Here is a 9,586-nt window from a genome sequence, read left to right on the forward strand (position 1 = left end):
CGTTTCTTTAGCAAACTCAGCTCTACTGGAATAACAAAGGGGGTCAGGGAAAGCCTGGCCAAATCATCCCAAACTCAATCCCTGTGCTCTGAAGGGACAAAGAATTGATCCCCATGCAAGAATTAATGCATCACCTTCTCCTGGCTGTGTTCCTTGCCTGTCACACAGCGTTTTCATCGGTCATGAACAAATGCATTTCAAGCGTTCTTAACTATTACTGACCAAGTATTTTTGTTTTGAAAAACAACCAAGAAAATACCATGGGCAGGAGACAATTCTATTTGAACAGTCTCTGAATTTCCAGTATTTGAAAGGAAAAGTAATAGGATAAATGCAGGAATATATAGCCATTACCAATATAATCAATAAGTTTCCCAATATTGCTTTTGGCATTTTATGGGAAAAACCCATTCAGCTCAAGATTTCTCATCCTTATGTTCTTTCCCTAACAAACAGCAAAATAGCTCGATTTGGGTCACTCTCCTTTAATTTCCAGCTGTGTCCACAATCGTGCCTGGGGGCAGCAGAGTCACTTGGGGCTTTGCTGGGCTCAGTTCTTTCACTCAGCAGAATCAGCAGCCTGTCCTGCCCTTCCCAGCAGTGACTCTCCCCTGCACCTCCAGCAGAGACACAGGGATCCACCCAGTGCCGTGCTGGGAAGGATGAGACCACGGAGAAGGATGGCAGTGTCACCCCTTGAGGTGAAAAATAAGAAAAACAACGTGAGGAAATGACAAAAAGTCATTTGACTTAGGCTCCTGCAGGTGGCATTTCATGGTTCTGCAGCGTGTATTTCCACTGAGTTCAAAAATAATTCCCTCATAGGACTGTTAACTTTTCCATTAAGCCTCTTTTGTTATTAAGATTTAGGGATTTACTACATCCAGTTTTAGTTCCTGTAACCTTCCCAGTTACTCCTCTACTAAAAAAAAAAAAAAAAAAAAAAAAAAAAAAAAAAAAAAAAAAAAAAAAAAAAAAAGTGTAATAAATAAAGAGAGACCAACTAAACTATAACTTTTTCCTTGCTTTTCAGTATTTCCCAACATCAAGCACCTCTCACTGGAGAAGAACAGCTTGTTTCTACACATCCAAATTCCTTCAAGCTTTAGTATCATCTGTTTCCTGGCATTATAACAAGTGTTTTCCACAGCACAATGAATAAAATGTTCTAATTTTCAGAAGACACAATTGCACAAGAACAGACAGCAAAGCTCATGTCCATTAAGGACAATGCACCTTCCCCTTCTCTACAACCTTTTCCTTCAATTTTCTCTTCCAGCCCCCTAGTTCTGTCTAAAATAATGTATCTAATCAATAATACAGATAATACATCAAGTTCAAAAAAGGCACTGAAATCACCAGTTCTCATTTTACAATCTTCTTACAGATAACAGAAGTTTCCTAAGAACTCTCCTGGAACAGGGAAAGAGGAGAAGCCACACAGACTTTCAATGCAATGCTCTAAAACCAGCAAGAGATTTAGTCTTGTATATTACATGTTAAAAATCACATACATAATTATAAAGCACTTTAGAGTTAAAAAATTATTTCAAAACTCAACCCTGAAAGTTTAGCTGCAACTGCTATAAAATATCTGCTATCTATCTATCATCTATCTATCTGTCTATCATCATGATTTTCTGTAATCTTCTTACAGGCATTTTAAATCTACTTTGCTTCACAGGTGCTTTTCTGCCAAAGGCCTTCCCATCTTTTTTGATCCTAAATAAAGTTTTGGAAAGCTGAGTTTCATGAGAGCTGGTTCATATTTTGATTTCAGGGTTAATTTAGCAAACTCAAGGTTTTGGTGATTTCATGATCAAAACAACAAGAAATCTGTGAAAAAGAAACTTAACTAAAGCTGACTAAAAGAAGTCCCTGCTGATGGCAAATTGAAACAACTCATTAAAAAGGATGTAGGATTTATTCAATACCCACAAACCCATCTTGCCAAGATCAGAGTGCTCTGCCCACCAAGGACCCAGCAACCAGCAGGGACAATTCTCCCACTCTCCAGCAGAGACCTCCTCCCTCCACACCCAGGGAACTGCAGCACTCAGGGAACACCAGCTTAGACCCGGGCTGGGAACAAGAGAGGGACAAGGAGTATGACCTGGGAGAAGGCACTTCCCACAGCACTCTTGGAATTTTCTTCCCTGTCCCTTCCAGCTTTGGAAGGTTTCTGTGGGAGCCTGACTTATTTGTGCAGTTCAGAAGCTGCACATCCCTATAGCATTCCCTTGGGAACATGAAGCTGCCTTGTGTATTTCATTTCTTTATCCCAAATATTCTCCCCAATTATCCATCATCTAGAAAGAAAAGGAGGGAAAAGGAGGAGGAGGACCAATTAATTCTGACATAAGGAATGTTGATTGTCCCAATACACTTCCAGGTAAAAAACATTTATGCCACTCTAACAAATCCATTTTATATTGACATAATTATTAAATATTAATCATTTAAATATTGTATTAATAATCTTAGGGACACAACACTTGGAATTCTCAAAAATGGCTCAGCTTTGCTACTTGAAGGACTTTCACACACAGGAAACTAAGTGGTCCCAGACATAAACACCACATTTGATAAAAATCTGATATAAATTTGATATTGTTTGGCTACTAAGCTTTTCTAAAAACTGTATAGTCAAGGCAGGAAATCTTTGCTGAAGCTTTTCCATGTCACATCTGGATTTACCCCAGGGAAAACCCCACTCCGAGGACCTGGCTTTAAAAAGCTTGCTTAAAAAGATTTGGTGTTACAGACACAGAATTCCTTTGGGATTTGGCATTTCCTGCACCTCCAAACACATTAAAAGAATGAAGTGCAGAGTCCTGAGGCTCAATCATTCCCATTCTGAGGCTCAGTTGTTCCCATTCTCCTCCACTTTTCTCAGCTCCATGTGGGTTTGGACCTCCTCTGAAAGTCTAGAAAAGAATTTGGGAATTCCCTTCAGCTGGTTTGATTTCCAGCTTTTCATCTGAGGTGGTCCAAAAGGCAAAAAAAAAAACAAACAAAAAAAAACCAAACCCAAGAACAGCACAAAATCCCAGCCCCTCCCCAGATGCAGCTCCTCACACCAAACCTTGGGGGAATCCATGGTGGTTCCAACACTGTTCCAATCCCACCCTGAGCTGAGCTTCCAAGGTGCTGTGCCTAATCCACATCCAAGACTGGATAGCCCAAAGCCTGCAGGAAAAGAGGAGGCAAAGTGAAGGGGAGAGAGTTAAAAAAAGAAGGTTTGTGTTTTTCCTCTGTGCACAACAGGGCTGAAGGGCAGGATTAAGAGGTTTTATGGAGAAGCAGTACCAAAGCTTCTTAATTCTCAGCAATTAGTGCTGCTGGGGTTGAATACAAGAGGAGAAATCCACTGGGATCAAAGAGGAGTGGCTGACAGAATGGGTTATGACACAGACCTACAGAGCTGGAGCCTTCTTTCTTCTCCAGGGCGCTCCCAGAAATTCTCCAAGTCCAGACATAGTCCCAGTCTCCCCACTGGGGAGGACAGACTTGGATATCCCAGGTTACTGGTTAGGCTAAACCAGTAAAGTCATGCAAAGGGTTTCTCCCAAGGAAATGACATATTCTCTGAAACTAGGATAACCTATCCCATGCTTTCCTCAGGAAGAGTCACAGTTGGACATGGTCTCCCATAAAGGATTCCATATAGGCTCACCTTTTTCTTAGAGCTTGGCTGAATTCCTCAGCAATGCCAGGGAATGTGGCCATTTGAGGGTTTGGCAGATTTGGCTCATTTGCTTTTTTAGGTTTTGTTTCCTTCTCTCAGCTTTCCCACTGGATTGTGGTCTATGGTCTAAGGAATATGTCAATCCAATTTAATTCCTGTTCTTTTGGACCATTTTTTCATGATTCCTGTACAAAACAAGTCCCCCTATTAGGATGTTTTTCCCTACCATTCCCAGCAGTTTTATCTGCCAGTCTATTCCCTACATTACTTGGGCTCTTCCCAGATTTCTGAGCCTCACAAGGCAGGAGATAGACTTGCCTTGGGAACTAAACACTCCTGAGTAATAGTCTGATAACATCTCCATGTTTCACAGCTTATCATTGTGCTGTGCTTCAGACAATTCCAAGGCTCACTGCTCCCATTTGGGAACAGTCCCCAGTCTGGATCTTCTCATGGAGTTTCCCTGCTGGGATCCTGCTCAGAAATCCATGGGGTACAAGTTTAGAAATTAATTCTTCTCAGCTCTGCCCAGTTCTAATTCCAAAGGATTTGATGTCTGCCTTACCTGGTTGGAGTCTGGTTCCAGCTCTGCTCCTTTTCCCAGGAATTCCACCATCAGAATGACAGTGTTTTCCACCTTCTCCAGTTTTCCCTTTCTTGGGTTTGGCTGCTGGAAGAATGTCAAAACCAGGGCTTTACTATCATTAATTACATCCCCAGATTTGTTTATTTCCAACAAGGCACTGGGCATCCAAGGAATACAGAAACAGATGTGCTAACCACTGGTTACCCCTCTGGAATGTCAGAGGTTGGGAAAATGAGCAGTTGGGGATTTTCTTGGTGGTATTTTACCTAAGATCCCCTTCCCACATCTTCCTCTGCATGCACCAAAAATCCACCTGTTCATTCCCCAGCTGATTCCTCTCTCTTTTCCTTTATCCAACATAATTTTAACAGGTGAATATTCCCCTCTGGAATAGCACCTTTCATTCCAAATACAATAGCAAGTGAATCCTTTCTTTTGACCTTCATTGTTAGGATTTCACCAAGAGCTGGTGGATGCAAAATGATCCTCTCCTGCTCCCTGCTGGATTCCTGGATTACTGCTCCTTGATAGAGTCTATCAAGCTTTATCAGCAGTAACCATCACTTATGATGGAGTAACATTAGTCCTAAACAGGAAAAAAGTCCAAAGGAGCCAAAGGGCAAAGAGGATAAGGCCACTACTTGAAGCCAAGTGAGAGTTAGAAGAGGTTTCTTTCCTTTTATCCTGACAGACTCTTGTCATTGCAATGTCACACAGAGAGACTAATGAAAGATCAGATGGCCCTGACCCATGTTGTGCTGTTCTTGGAAAGCCTGGTCATAAATCTCTTGGAATGGGGACAAATAAAGATAAAAATAGTCCATCGGCAAATGTTACTTGTGTCAATATGAAAGAGACTGAGTATGAAGAGACTCCACCTTCTAAAAAGACATTTTTCTAAAGCAATAAATCAGTCTGCCAATAGAAATGAGCTTTTCTACAAGAGAAGGGTAGGACAACAAGAGAAGGAAAGATGCCATCACAAATATGTTTTGGCCAAGACGAATTGTGCAAATAATTTTATCAAAGAGATATTAATTTATGCAAATAATGAGGTATCACTCACAGTGGTCTCATGGAAGACCATGAGCTCAAGAAAGACTCAGTTATAGTTTGTATTGTACTGAAAACTCATCACTAGGGCTGAGGTTTCAGACTCTGTAGACTCCTTTATGGAAAACTTACATGACATAGCAGACAAGCTCTTGAGAAATTCAGATTTTGTTTCTTCAGCAAAGCAAACTGTTCCCCCCAGGCAATTGTAAGGCTGCAGAAATTGTACAAGCAATGATGCATCATTTTCATTCTACCTTGACAGAGCAAAAACCTGAAGGAGATAACACCTAACAGATGTCTCTGTGAAAACAGGTTCAAGAACTGATGCAAAGGCTGAGAGTTGAGGTCTGCAGCAGCAAGGACTGAAATGTCACCAAAAGAACAAAAATGAACTGTGTACATGCAGTGATAACTACATTATTAATCAAAGGTTTGAACACCAAAAGCAATGCATCCAGTGCTCAAAATCACAGCAAGAAGGGAACTGAAAAAAGATCACCAAAGAACTTACCCTGAAGTTCAGTAGTTTGAGATGTAGTCATATTGTTACCAGATTAGTGGGCTTAACTGTGCTTGCATTATTGCCCATAGATTGTCAATTTAGCTAATCTAGCAGAAGAATACCAGCAAGGAAGTAACAGAAAGTGGGAATGCTGGCAAAGCAGGTCCCACTGCCTTTGAGTTCCTTTAGCAGGGGTCCCATGATAGCACTTTCCAAACATTGTCCAAAAAGATGTCAATATCCACCAAAAAAAAAGCTGAAGGACCAAATTCTTGCAGATGAGAACCTGAAAATTAGAAGTCCAAAAATAACATGTCCAGTGCTGCATTAAGGCCAATATGAAAGCTAATAAAGATAGAAAAGATTTTTTTCTTTGCAATATAGAATGTCTGGAAATCCAGTTGCTGATGAAACAAACCAAAACACTGGCAAAATCCCATGAGGGGACATATTGGGTTATCTGAGTAATCCTGTGAAGAATCATAGAATATCCTGAGTTGGAAGGGACCTGAGTCCAACACCTGGCCCTGCTCAGACACTCCAACAACCCCACCCTGTGCCTGAGAGCATTGTGCAAACACTCCTGGAGCTCTGACAGCCTTGGGGCTGTGACCATTTCACTGGGAAGCCTGTTCCAGTGCCCTTTTCCTAATATCCACCCTAACTAACAGGAATAAAGATGTACAGAAAAATACATCCTTTTGGCTCAGCACAAAGGTGGTAGAAATTATTTTATATTATTTTATATTTGGTGTATCCTAAAAAATTCACTGGATCTAATTTTAAAGGTAACAAATATATTTACTTTTAACATGTATTGAATTAATTAAGATGTTTACATTCAGATGTGTTTCTGAAACATTCTAACAGCAGTGCCATGTAACAAAGGAATATTTACATTACAAATATTATGAGTTTTTCCTAAACATTTTTACCCATGTTGCTGATTTCCTGTGGGTTCCAAGTACCCAACTCATAGACTCATAGAATCACAAAGATTTCTCCTTGAACAGTAAATTTAGTTCAAGAAAGTAACCAGAAATACTGAAAAAATTAATTTAGAAGACATTATAGAGGTCTACAGGGTGTGATTTTTTGAATGAAGAAATACACGTACAGGCTATAAGATTTCATATGAATAGACATGTGCAAGAGATCTTTAAATATTAAATATTAAAGCAAGAAGGACATTCATTTAGAAATGTACTAGAAAGCATAACTAAAATAACAGAGGTAAAGTAAATACCAGTTAGTAATTGTTCCCCTTCATCAAGATTTATATCTGTGTACTTTGTAGCTGCTCCTGGGCAGTCATCTGTGTTGTTTTATGAACACTTGCACAGCCAGGAGATAAACATTAAGGTTACAAAGGAGGCCAGTGAATTAAGAACTCTCACCTTTCTGTTCCTTACAGCCTATTGAATGTGTATTTGCCCCAGTTTGAGCATGTTTCCACAAGCATTCAATCTGGAATGACTCTCCACCCTCAAAGGGAATAATCTTTTCCAAAAACCCAACCTAACCCTGCTCTCTGTCAGTTTAAATCCATTCCCCCTTGTCCTGTCACTCCAGGCCCTTGTCAAGAGTCTCTCTCCATCTTTCCTGTGGGTTCCCTGTGGGCCACAGTGAGGTCACCCCAAAGCCTCTTCCTGTCCAGGCTGAACAATCCCAATTATCCCAGCCTTCCCTCCCAGCAGAGCTGCTCCATCCCTCTGATCATATTGATGAGGCCCTGGCACAGGGTGCCCAGAGCAGCTGTGGCTGCCCCATCCCTGGCAGTGTCCAAGGCCAATCTGGATGGGGCTCTGAGCAACCTGGGATAGTGGAAGGTGTCCCTGCCCATGGCACAAGATGATTTTTAAGGTCCCTTCCAACCCAGGCCATTCTATGATCCTGTGACTCTGTTGAGTTGAGCAAACAAACTGAGCTCTGCACCCTGAAGGGCTCCAGGACACATCTCAGACTGCAGTGGAGGGACAGGAGTCTTGAGAAGCTTGGGCTGTATCCTCCTAGATGGCAGATTTTTGCAGCAGGAAGCTGGCATGGCTTGCAGTCATGCTCTATTTGACACCACTGATGGTCCTCAGAGAGGATCATGCACAATGAATCCAGTAAATGATTTAAATGATAAACAGCTTTTCTGTGCCTTATCTAGTGAAGCCCAAACATCAAACCCTGAATAGTTAACATCAAATCCTTGCAATAAGAGTTTGTAAGATACAGGACTAGCAATAAAACATATCAGATAATGAATTCCTCTCAGGAACCAGAAAAGTTTCATAAAGAAAACCACTCTGCACAGCTGGAAGACCACACAGATCACCCTAATTTGCCACAGTATAGCAAGTGACTTCATGTCAGTTCATGATGCAGTTAAAACAGGGCTTCTAATTAAAGCTGTCTTTAGATGGAGAAAGAGTATCAAGAGCAGGGAGAAGGGGAAGGATTGCTTTACTCCATGTCTCAACAGAAGGAGGAGACAGACTTCTCAGATTGTAGGTCAGTTCCTTAGGAAACATTACCTTCTGTTTCCTGCCACATGGACTTACAGGTAAGAGCTGTCAGGAGTCCACAGGAACATCCAGCTGGACTGGTTAGGAAAGAACACAACAACCACAAGGTGAGTATTGGAGGCAGAGGGAACCAAGCCTATTTTAATATCTGGGCATTGAACTGCACCAAAGTACTCACATTCACTGTGGGAGTCCAGGGATCTCCCACAGAGCAAACACAAATTTCCCCTTCACTGCCATCAGCTGCTTGGACTTGTGCCTATGGCAGGAGCTGCAGAGTGTGCACTGACAGAGTGGAAAACTGAGTTAAAGAAAACATTGACACCAAAATTATTGCTCCTGGACTCTTTGGAAACAAGTCTCTGAAATTAGACTGTTGTTTCTCCCTGTAACTGGGTAAAAAAGTGCTGCCACCCATATAGCAGGTGGGGTGTAGGATTTCTGTCATCTCTGTCTAGCCAGACAGAGGTTTTAAGAGATTTTAAGGTTCCTTGCAAGGGCTTTGGAATTGATTGTTCTTACTGGGTAGTGAAGGAATTTTCCTCAATGGCTTTGGATTTCCTTGTGAATAGATAAGTAGGGAACACAGTAGCCAAGGCAGGTAAAAGAGACTATGTCTAATAATTTGCAAGAGTTATTGCAGTATCTGTGTATGTGGTGGATTGTTTTGCCAGTTCTTCATGATGCTTTCTGTGATGTATCACTTGAATTCTTTTCAACTTACTCGCCTGGTGTTTTCTTCCAAATTCTCTCAAAATTGTTGAGTATCCAGTATTGGTACAATTCTGTGTCCCTAGAAGCAAGAGGAACATTAATCTTTACTAATGGCTTACTACATGTAAATTGGGGAGGGGTGGAAGGGTACCTGCTTCCTTGCTCTTTTGGAAACAGTGTCCAGCCTGATTATCAGCAGGCCCTGTCTCCAGGCTCAGCTGATGGTCTCCAGCTGAAGCTTCAGAGACTCACATTTTCAATCAAGGTATAAATCAGCTGCTAGACTCTTACCATGAGTGCTGGGGGATTTATTTGTGTGCCTCAGGTTGCAGCAGCAGCAAACCTGAATTTGGAAGTCCCAGCTGAGCTCCAGCTGTTATAGTGGTGCTTAAAAGGCATCTATCTGATTCACTGTCCTCAATCAGCCCGAAGATTCCTTTGTAAAATAAATGATTTCCAGGTTTTGCTTTCCCACTGAGGATATTATTTAGGATTGTATTTCTCCAAGTATGTTAGCATGCATTTTC

This window comes from Erithacus rubecula (genome assembly GCF_903797595.1).
Source record: "Erithacus rubecula genome assembly, chromosome: 4".
In the NCBI taxonomy this organism is placed as follows: domain Eukaryota; kingdom Metazoa; phylum Chordata; class Aves; order Passeriformes; family Muscicapidae; genus Erithacus; species Erithacus rubecula.